This window comes from Manis javanica, chromosome 11, assembly GCF_040802235.1.
Source record: "Manis javanica isolate MJ-LG chromosome 11, MJ_LKY, whole genome shotgun sequence".
Classification (NCBI taxonomy): Eukaryota; Metazoa; Chordata; class Mammalia; order Pholidota; family Manidae; genus Manis; species Manis javanica.
The window spans coordinates 102,066,265-102,077,020 of NC_133166.1; positions in this window are offsets into that span (position 1 = coordinate 102,066,265).

The following is a 10,756-nucleotide window of genomic DNA, read 5'->3' on the forward strand; positions in this document are numbered from 1 at the left end:
AGATTCACATTCCTTCCCTCACCCTTGCTTCTTTGGCTAATTCAGTACTTATTCAGCCTTTGTTAGACGGGGAGCTGAAGGACAAAAACAATCCTTCACATTTGTACAGAGCTGTACAAAGTGCTTTCATACACCTTATCTCATTGGAGCCCCACGAGAAAGCCCCTCCTTACAAAGGAGGAATGGGCTCCCAGAGAGGTTACACATCTACCTGGGAGCAGATTCGGACGCATGTCACCTGGCCCCACACTCACCGTTATTCCGTGATCCTAAATTACTGATGGAATCTATTTCCCACCGATTATTTTATATAATCCTGACAACTGTAAGGTGTTATTGCCCCTGTTTTACAGACGAGGCAATGGAGACTCAGAGGTAAGTAATTTGTCCAAGGTCATGCAGGTGTTAAGGGCAGAGTGTGTCTGAATCAAAGCCTGTGGAAACACTATTGAAGAGGAAACTGCCCGCAAAAGTTATCTGCCCAGGAAAATACAGTTCTTAAGAGGCAGCTCCAAAATTCAAATGCTGGTAAGAATCCCCAAGTTCAATGCTTCTGCAGTTGCACCACACTGCCTGCCCCAGGAACCTGTGGAATGTAGTTCATTCATTCCAGTCCAAGGAGATCTCAAGGACAAAGGCTGTTCACTGTTGGATTTAGTTCTCAGCTCAAGCTGTCTGTGTTCCCCTGGCTGACCTCTGCCCAGTCACATCTCTGCCAGCACTCCTTTTCCCCTCAGTCCTCAGCTTCTGGGTTCAGCTCTTCTCCCTTTTTTAAGTTTAGGGATAATTGGGGCTCAATCCATGGGATAACTGGGAGAAGAATGAGCAGGGGACCCTGTCCCCCATCCAGTCTCACCACCGTCTTCTAGCTAAGAAAGGGTAGTTGTGTAAGTCCCCAGAGTGGGAAGGAAAGCCCTTGAGAGAGAACTGCACCAAATCCTGGCTCCCCGAATGCAGGTATTCCGGCCCTGTAGCCTCTGAAGGCTTTTGGAGAGAGCAGCTAAAAGTCCCAGCCAGGCCAGGACATAAGCCCCAGGAGTCTGGGCAGGACGGGGCAATGAATCTGGACTTTCCCCCACCCCTACCTCCAGCCATCTGCCACTCCGCAAATCCATCTGGAAAGAGCTTTAGCAGATAATCACATGTATACCCTACATCCCATCAAGGACTTAGTCAAGCTTCTTACCCACACCTCAATCCCTAAGGTGAGAAGGAAGACAAAATATCCTAAGCAAAGAGAAAGGGGAAGGAGGAGAGAAAAGTCTGGCTGAAATTTTGACTTTGAGCTCAGCTTGCTAAAAACTTGACACTGTAGATCCAGTATTCTATTTTTCCAGTGATGGTAATAGAAACAAAGTGTGTTTCTATTGAACTTTGATTCATTTTTTAAAATTTAAATCTAATTAAATATTTTTATAAAAATGAGACTACTTAACAATTTTAGTGTCCAGTGTCCATGTAACTTTCAATGAAAAGGATAAGTATTGTGTTTCATAAGTGTTACATCTCAGCCTACAAACATGAAAGTGTAATAATAATACAAATCGTTTAATTGTACAAAACATCCCTCAGCCACCAGGTGCAGTGTTGCAAATGCAACCTTAATCTACCAGGCGCAGTGTTGCAAATGCAACATTAATCCACCAGGTGCAGTGTAGCAAATGCAACATTAATCCACGAGTACCTCCAGGACCAGAAACTGGAACTCAAAGAGGAGCAAGAAAATGGGCACTCAGCACCACTGGGAAATAACATGTCAGGCCAAAGCCTATTGCAGTCACGCAATCTGAAAGCAAGGATTTGGCAAGTCAGTTTTCTTTTCTCTGAGCTAAGCACTTTGGCAGCTCAGTTCCTCCCTATACTCCAAAACCTGGTCTGCCTCTAAAGTTCACAGTGACACAACCCACAGACCTTCACGGCATTCAGACGTAATTTTTTTTTTTTCTGAAGGCATACGGCAACCTATGTAGGAAAGTGCTTCCGTAGAGCCTAAATTGTGTTAGCCTTAGGCATATGCGTTTAGGGTGACCATCTGCTCCGGACCAGCCCTGAATGCCGAGTCCCAAGTGACACAGGCAATGTAGTTCTTTGCTGGTTGTGGTAGACCATGTCTTCTAAAGCATGAAGCCCAGCATAGGGGGCCCTCTTGCCCAGGTCTAAGACAACAAGGTCTTATTTTACATACCCCATAGTGCATGGCCTGGGAAATCAGAAGGCCTCTGTGGTGAGGAGGTCATGCAGAGGCTGAGACTTCAAGATTGAATGGAAGTTAACAGGGCAAAAGAGTTGGGAGTGGGGCTGGGCGGTGCAGGGATGTTGTGCCAGAAGGAGAATAGTGTGCAGAGACTGTAGGATCTAAGCATTCAGTGAAGACATCAGGTTAGCCTAAGCACAGCCATCTTGAGAAGCTCAGAAGCCATTTTCTGAATATGCGACTCAGAAAGGTCTTGAAAACGAGGTGAAAAACAAGTTAGACAACCATAAGCACAGACAGCTGTGGCCTTTAGTCAGCTAACCTTGGTCAGTTAATCATACATACCAAGCTTGTCTTGCTGAAACCCACCCTAGCATTCTGAGAGTAATCTTATCTCACTGAACCCCCCAAGATGTGACGCCAGCTGATGAATCATGTGTACGTGCTTGTAGAACAATACTGTCCTCTTAGAAAATGCTATAAAAACCTCTGGCTTTAGCTGCTCAGAGCCCTTGTTGAAACCTGCTGCGTCGGGCTGACACTTGGACCCCAGCTAGCTGGTTCCTGAATAAATTCCTCTTGCTCGTTGCATCAAGAGATGCCTTTCGTGAGTGATTTGGGGCAGCGTCCTCCTCTGGGAGAATCCAACAAGACTAGAGACAAAGGACAGCATGATGATTCAAGAAACTCAAAGGAGGCCTATTTGGGCCTTGTAAGTCAGAATAGGGACTTTGTATTTTGACTTAAGGACAATGGGAAAGGGAAAAATAGTTAAGAGTTTGTTTTTCCTTCTTGCCTTCTATCTTTTTGTCCTTCTGTTCTTTTTATTCTAATACATACATATTCTAATACATACATATATATATGTATGTATATAGAAAGATAGAGACTTATTTAATTCTAATCATTACCCTATGAAAAAGGCTGTTGCAATATAACTGTTGAAAAATTGAGTCGGTAGATTAAAGTAGGTGGATTAAAAAGTTATTTAGGTTAGTCATTAAGGAAACACAAGTCAAAAGCACAGTGGGATACCAACTTCACATCCACATCCACTAGGTTGGCCATAATCAAAAAATGGAAAATAAAAAGTGTTGGTAAGAAGAAAAAAAAAGTGTTGGTGAGGATGTGGAGATACTGGAACCCTTGTACACTTGCTGGTGGGAATGTAATGATGCAGAGCTGCTGTGAAACAGTTCGTTGTTGCCTCAAAAAATTAAACACAGAATTATCGTATTGCCCAGCCATTCCACTCCTACGTATGTACTCAAAAGAATGGAAAGAGGTTTTCCAACAGAAGTTTGCACAGAAATGCTCCTAGCTGCACTAGTCACAATAGCCAGAAGGTGGAAACAACACAAATGTCCATCAACAGAAGAATGGATAAACAGAATACATGATAGCCATACTATTATTCAGCCATTAAAAGGAATGAGGCCCTGACACAGGCTCCAACATGGATGAACCTTGAAAACATGATGCTGAGTGAAAGAAGCCAGACACAAAAGGTCACATATTGCATGGTTCCTTTTGTATGAAATGGCCAGAATAGGGACACCCAGAGTGACAGAAAGCAGACTAGAGGTTTCCAGGAGCTGGGCGAGGAGGGAGTGGGGAGTGACTGCTTTATGGGTAAGAGGTTTCCTTTTGGAGATGATGAAAATATCTTAGAACTAAATAGAGGTGATGGTTGCACGTCAGTGTGAACATAATGCCAATGGATTGTATGCTTTAAATTGGTTAATTTTATCTTATGTGAATTTTACTTAAAAAAAATTCATTCCAAAAGAATAAAAAGGTTATTTAGGAGGTGGAAACGATTGGTGATTGATGGATGGGAGGGAAGAGGAAGGAGTCAAGAATGACCTCCAGGTGGCTGACTTGAATGAATGGAAGGGTGACTCCATTTACTGAGATGGGGAAACCTGAAGAAGGAGCAGGTACCTAAGAAATGACGTGCTCCGTTTTGGATATTATAAGTTGAAAGTGCTGAGACAGCCAAGTCTGGAGCTCAGAAGAAAAGTCTAAGAAAAAGATATTTGGGAGTCATCAATGTAGCATCGTAAACTGACACTCTGAGAGGGAGAGAGGCTCGGTCTGATCGCGGAAGAAGAACCAGATTTGTAAGTCTAATTAGAATGTTAAAAGACACATCTGATAAAGTACAGAATAAGAAAACAATGAAACAAACTACCTGATTAAAAAATAGAGCAAAAGACCTTAAGAGACTTCTCACCAAAGATATACAGATGGCAAATAAGTGTATGATGCTCCATATCATATGTCACCAGGGAAATGCAAATTAAAATGAGAAACCACAACACACATATTACAATGGCAAAAATCCAGAACATTGGACACCACCAAATGCCGGTGAGGATATGATGCAACAGGAACTCTCATTCATTACTGGTGGGAATGTAAGATGGTAGAGCCACTTCGGAAGACAGTTTTGTGGTTTCTTACAAAACCAAATATACGTTTACCATATGATCCATCAATCATGCTCCTTAGTATTCTCCTAAAGGAGTTGAAAACTTGCATCTGCACAGAAACCTGCACACATGTTTATAACAGCTTTATTCATAATTGCCAAAACTTGGGAGCAACCAAAATGAATGGATAAACTGTGGTACATCTAGATAATGGAATATTGTTCATCACTAGAAAGAAATGAACTATTAAGCCATGGAAAGACATGGATGAACCCTAAATGTATATTGCTAAGTGATTCCAACTATAGAACATTCTGGAAAAGGTAAAACTATGGAGACAGTAAAACCAGTGGTTGTGGGGCAGCAGGAGTTATGAGCACAGAGGATTTTTAGGGCCCTCAAAATACTCTGTACGATTATGATAGAGATACATCATTATACGTTTGTCTAAACCATAGAATGTACCCCAGTAGTGAACCCTAGGGTAAATTATGGACTTTGGGTGATTATGACGTGTCAGTGTTGGTTCATTCTTGGTGTAAAATGTCCCACTCTGGTGAATGATGTTGGTAATGGGGGAAGCTATGCATGTATGGAGGCAGGAGGCATACGGACAATCTCTGCACCTTTCTTTCAGTTTTACTGTAAACCTAAAACTTCTCTAAAAGAAGTAGTCTTTTTTTTTTAAATAAGGTATCATTGATATACAATCTTACGAACATTTCACATGAACAACATTGTGGTTTCAACATTCACCCATATTATCAAGCCCCCCCACCAACTGCAGTCGCTGTCTATCAGTGTAGTAAGATGCTATAGAGTCATTATTTGTCTTCTCCGTGCTGTACCATCTTCCCTGTGACCTACCTATATTGTGTGTGCTAATTATAATGCCCCTTTAATCCCCTTCTCCCTCCCCACCAACCCTCCCCAACTCCTTCCCTGGGGTAACTGCTAGTCCCTTCTTGGAGTCTGTGAGTCTGCTGCTGTTTTGTTCAAGAAGTACTCTTTTTTGAAAAATCAGAATGCACCAGCAAACATCGCAGAAATTTTAAAATAAAAGGCATTAAAACATGAATAAAATTTAAAAACATAAAGTCCGTGAGCTCAAGGCTCAAGTTGGGAGAGCAAAACTAACACATAAAGCAATAAGTCCAAATGCAATAAGTCTTAAGCTATATAACATATCATCAAAGATTTCCATTTCATCCTTCACCCACTACTTCTCTACATGCATTCAACCACATATTGCAAAACCTGCTGTTCCTTCCAAGTGCTACATTCTCCCTTGCCTGCCTGCCATTTCACTCTGTTTCCTCTAACTATAATGCTTTTTTCCTATGTTATCAATTCTTTGGCACATATGCTTAGGAGTGGACTGGCTGGGTGATATGGGAATGCTATGTTTAACTTTTTAAGGCAACAGTGAACTGTTTCCATAGCAGCTGCACCATTTACATTCCCACCAGCAAATATACAAGGGTTCCAATACCTCCACATCCTTACCAATACTTGTTATTTTTTGGTTTTGCTCTTTTATTTTTTCATGGCCAATCTAGTGGATGTGAACTGATACCATTATGGTTTTGATTTGCGTTTCCCCAATGACTAAACTAAGTCAATTTTTAAACTCACCTACAGTTCCTAATCCATTGACTCGAATTTTCAACTGTTGTATTGCAACAGCCTACTTCATAGCGTAATTTCTAGGATTAAATGAGTTAACCGTATAAATACACACCCAAAGATTAAATTGAGTCATCTCTGTACTTTTGAAGACTTCCAGAACCTGCCCAAAGTTCAGTATATATTTGTGTTAAAGCCTCCCAGGAGCCATGATTGAGAACCACCAGGTTGGGACACTGATCACGGGAGTCATCTGGGGCACTAATTAAAAGGGTGGGTTTCCTGGCCTGGCACCAGATCTTTGGAAAAAGAATTTCCAGGAGAGAGGCCTGGAAATCTATATTTTAAGAGAAGTTCCCACAGGTGATTCCTATAACCAGGTCAGTTTAGGAAGCCCTGGGCTAGTGGATAAATCAAAAGCAGTAAATGTGGCAGTTTGCACAATCAGATCTTCTTGCATCTGACACTGGAAACGTAGGACTAACTCATCTTTGGCTGATGACCCACTACAGGAATGCCGTCTTCAGACTAGCTCCCCACCTGCATCTGCGTGTCAGACACTGCCTTCTTTAACCCTTTGCAGCTTGCAGAGCCTTCATTGTATAAGAGAGTCCCAGGCAAAGCCTGAGCTGCCCCCTCCAGGTGCCTAATTCTTGCCTATGCCTCTTGCATTTTGCTGAAATCGTATTATTCCTACTCTGTGCAGGAAATCTTCCAAATGCTGTATTATCACTAATCCTCACAGCAGCTCTGAGAAAGACAGTAGTGTCTCCATTTATAGATATGGCTCAGAGACATAAAGAAGCTTTGCCCAAGGTCACATACCTAGCATGTGGCTGAGTGTGGATTCAGACCCACATGATTACAAAGCTGTGACACATCGCACTCCGCAGCACTGCCTCTCAGAGATTTCTTCTCTCTCCCCAGTTATAGTTCACCAGACCATGCTGCTTACTGCTAAGGCTTGCCAGTTATACCCAGTAATTTCAAAGCTGCAGCTCCAAAATACCTGGAGCCATCCTGCCTAGAGGAACCCAGGGAGGGTAGCCAGCGGGCTTTGGGAAAGGAGAGCTCAGTTAGAGAGCGGCCAAGAGGATGGTGACAGCAACTAGCTGTGCACGCAGATGGCCACACTTCCCTGTCCCACCCCCATCACTACATCCTCGGAGAACTGAATGAGGCCGGAAGGGGATATCACCTCAGCCCTAGGCGGCAGGAAAAAAGTTGACCTCTGGGGGGGGGAGATAGCAGGGGAGGGGTTAGAGCAAGGGGAAAAATGGGAGGGGGCACCCCTTCCCCAGCAGAAACAAAAGACAGAAAAGTTTCCAGCTATGTCAGGCTGGTCTTGTGACTATACCATGCTGGTTAGGGGATCCAGGATTTACAGGGCTCTGGAATTTTATGGCATTTATGAGTATCCAGGTAGTCCATGAAGAAGCATTGGCAGATAGCAGCTGTCCCTCAAGGAAGGCCCTGGGACCTGGAGCACCTCCAAACAGAGGCTAAATGAACCATATATTAGGAAAAGTGCCAGTAAGACAAAAGGCTTCTCTCACAGGCTTCTCCACAGGTCCCTGGAGAGATCAACACTTCCTTCTTCCCACAAACTCTCCACTTCCACCCCAAATCTCATCTTCTAAGTGAAAACACCACACTTGCTGTACAAATGCCACTTGAGGACCCATCATCCAGCCCCTCTCCAACTAGACTACTACCCCAGGCTCATCCTATAGAGAAAATTCTGGAGCTATTGCTAGCCTCGTTGTCTTCTGGAAGACCTCGGAAGGGCTGCTGTGAGTTTGTGAGGGGGCTGCATGGAAGAGCTCCCTCTCCTGTAGTCATGGGGGCTGGTCAGAGACTCCTGAGCTGAGCGGGATCAGCTGTAGCTGCAGGGGGAGGAGAGGACACTGGGAGCAAGTGCTGTAGAATGTACCAGGCCTGGGAAAAGACTTCCTGGAGAAGGGACCGGAGGTGACTTAGTGCTCTTTTACCTTCAGTGCAGATATTATAGGCCATGAGAAAATTAAAGCCAGACCTGAAAAAGAAAGATTTCCCCATGGGGAGGTAGGAATGAGACCCTGCAACCAAAATCTTGGGGCACCTCCTTCAGAGAAGGGCAAGTGTTTCTACGTGTAGAAGAGCTCTCTTGGCTAACAAGCTTAAGAGTGGGCGTGTCTTGAGGCAGGAGGAGGGCCTACGTGGTCTTTGGAGAATCTTGTCATATCAGACATGTACACAGACCCTCACTGTTTCCTTCACCCCCAAACTGAGTCTCTCCTTCTAAAGCATGTAACTGGCTTACTATCTGCTGCTAGTTCCTGCCTTTTCATCTGTGACCTCCGCTCCTCACATCGTGCTTCTCTCTTCACAGACTGTAGCTATTTCAGCAGGGATGGGCTGGGTGTCTTCCCCTTCCCAACGTCACAGCTGGCTGAGCTGGAAGGAAATCTACTCCCTCCAGCCCCTCATGGTGTTTCACCCTAGGGTTCAGCACAACACAGGGCAAAAACTACCTGGATGCTTTTCACCCATCTCATCCATCATTCACTCAACATATTTACTGAGTACCTACAAAGCGCCAAGAGCAGGGAATACAGTAGTGATCAAAACAGACATAAAGCTCATAGTCTTGTGGCAGTGGCCCTGAGGCTTCAGAAGGCCCCCAAACCTAGGTCTTTTGTATTTATACTCCACTCATATTTGAACTCATATTGAACAGAGGGAAGTATTGGTTTCTGCCCAGGACCTGGAGTTATACTAGACTCATGTTTTAAGTATTTAAAGAAATCCTACAATGCGATAGGACAGAAAGCCTAACAGAAAATGCACCAAAAAAAGAAAATGGACAAAATACTTGAACAGATATCCAAATGGCAAATAAATACATGAAAAGGTGCTTAACCTTATTGGTTATCTGGGAAATTCATATTTAATCCACAATGAGATACTACTACCCATCCACCAGAATGGCTAAAATTTTTAAATCTTTATTGACTGACAATACAAAGTGTTGATGAGTATGTGGACCAACTGGAACTCTTAAGACACTGATGGCAGGAATATAAATCAACACACCCACTTTGGGCAATTATTTAGCAGCATTTACTAACACTGACTCTATGATCCAGTAATTCTGTACCTAGGTACATATCCAACAGAAATATGAATGTAAATGTACCAGAGGACACAAAACAAAACTTTTATAGCAGCATTATCTGCAATAACCCCAAGCCAGAAACAACCCAAATGTCCATCAACAGAATAATGAATAAATCATGGTATATTCATTATTGGCATACTGTACAACAATGAAAATGTGTGTGCTACTGCCATTAATTTCACAGATATAATACTGAGTGAAAGAGGCCTGACACAAAATAATACCTACTGAATGGTTTCACTTATTCATAAAGTTCAAAACCAGGAAAATCGAAATCTATGGGGTTAGACAGAGGTTGCCTTTGGGAAGGAGGGTGGAATAATGACTGGGACGGTGGGGGGGATATGAGGAGGGATTCTGGGGTTGCTGGTAATGATCTACTTCTTGATCTGAGTGGCGGTTATGTTCAGTACGCTCACTGTGTCATAATTCGTTGAACTGTTTCCAGGTGGGTAAAAAATGGAAGGTGGAAAGGGGACAGGAGGGAGACTGAGATTTTCCACACAAGCGCTGAGCTGTGACGAGATTAAAAGGGGGGCAGGGCAGACAAATAGAGCAGGGCAGGAATTGTCTCCAGCCCAACTGAAAAGTCTCCAGATACATGAGCCTTGATCCCCTACCAACCCTACACCCCCCTGTTCAAAAACAGATCCTTTCAGACAGAGCCCCATATTTCTTAGTCTAGTAGCAACTCCTGTCTCCAGGCAGAGAAATCCAGTGTTTGAAGCCAAAACTGGGGTTCTGAGACCCTGACATTTCCTCTGTTAGGTCCTGTGAGACTGTGGGCCCTTGATGCGAAAGCCCCGGCCGCGACACTGGACTAATCCTGAGTACTGGGGTGGGAGCTGGGGGGCTGGCTTGTGTCATTCTTGTCCAAAGGAACTACCTGCACCGCCTGCTGTGTGTGTTCTTGTATGTGTGTGTGTGTGTCTTGGAAGGAGGAAGGGGCAGCCAAGAGCTTCATACCCAGCACGGTGCTCTCCTCTCCCCAGACACACCCACACCCGATCCAGGGGTCTGGAGCCATGCTTGAATGCCCACTAAGCCATTTTCCGGGAGGAAAGGGCAGGAAGGAACCACCAGTCACAGGTTCCACTGACAAGAGGGGAAAACGTGGGGGTGGCGGTTCCTTTACGAGGGTAGGCACACCCCCTGCACAAAAACATCCCAAAGAGGACTGGTACTGCGTTTGCATTGGAGAGGCGGATACCCCAGGGAGGAAGAGGCCAACAGCGAGCTGGGAACACCCCTCTCTGGTCCCACAGGGTGCGTCAGGGAAAGTTGGGCTCCGTTTAGCCGGGGCTGGAGACATCTCTCCCCAGGCTGCCACCAGGATCGGTG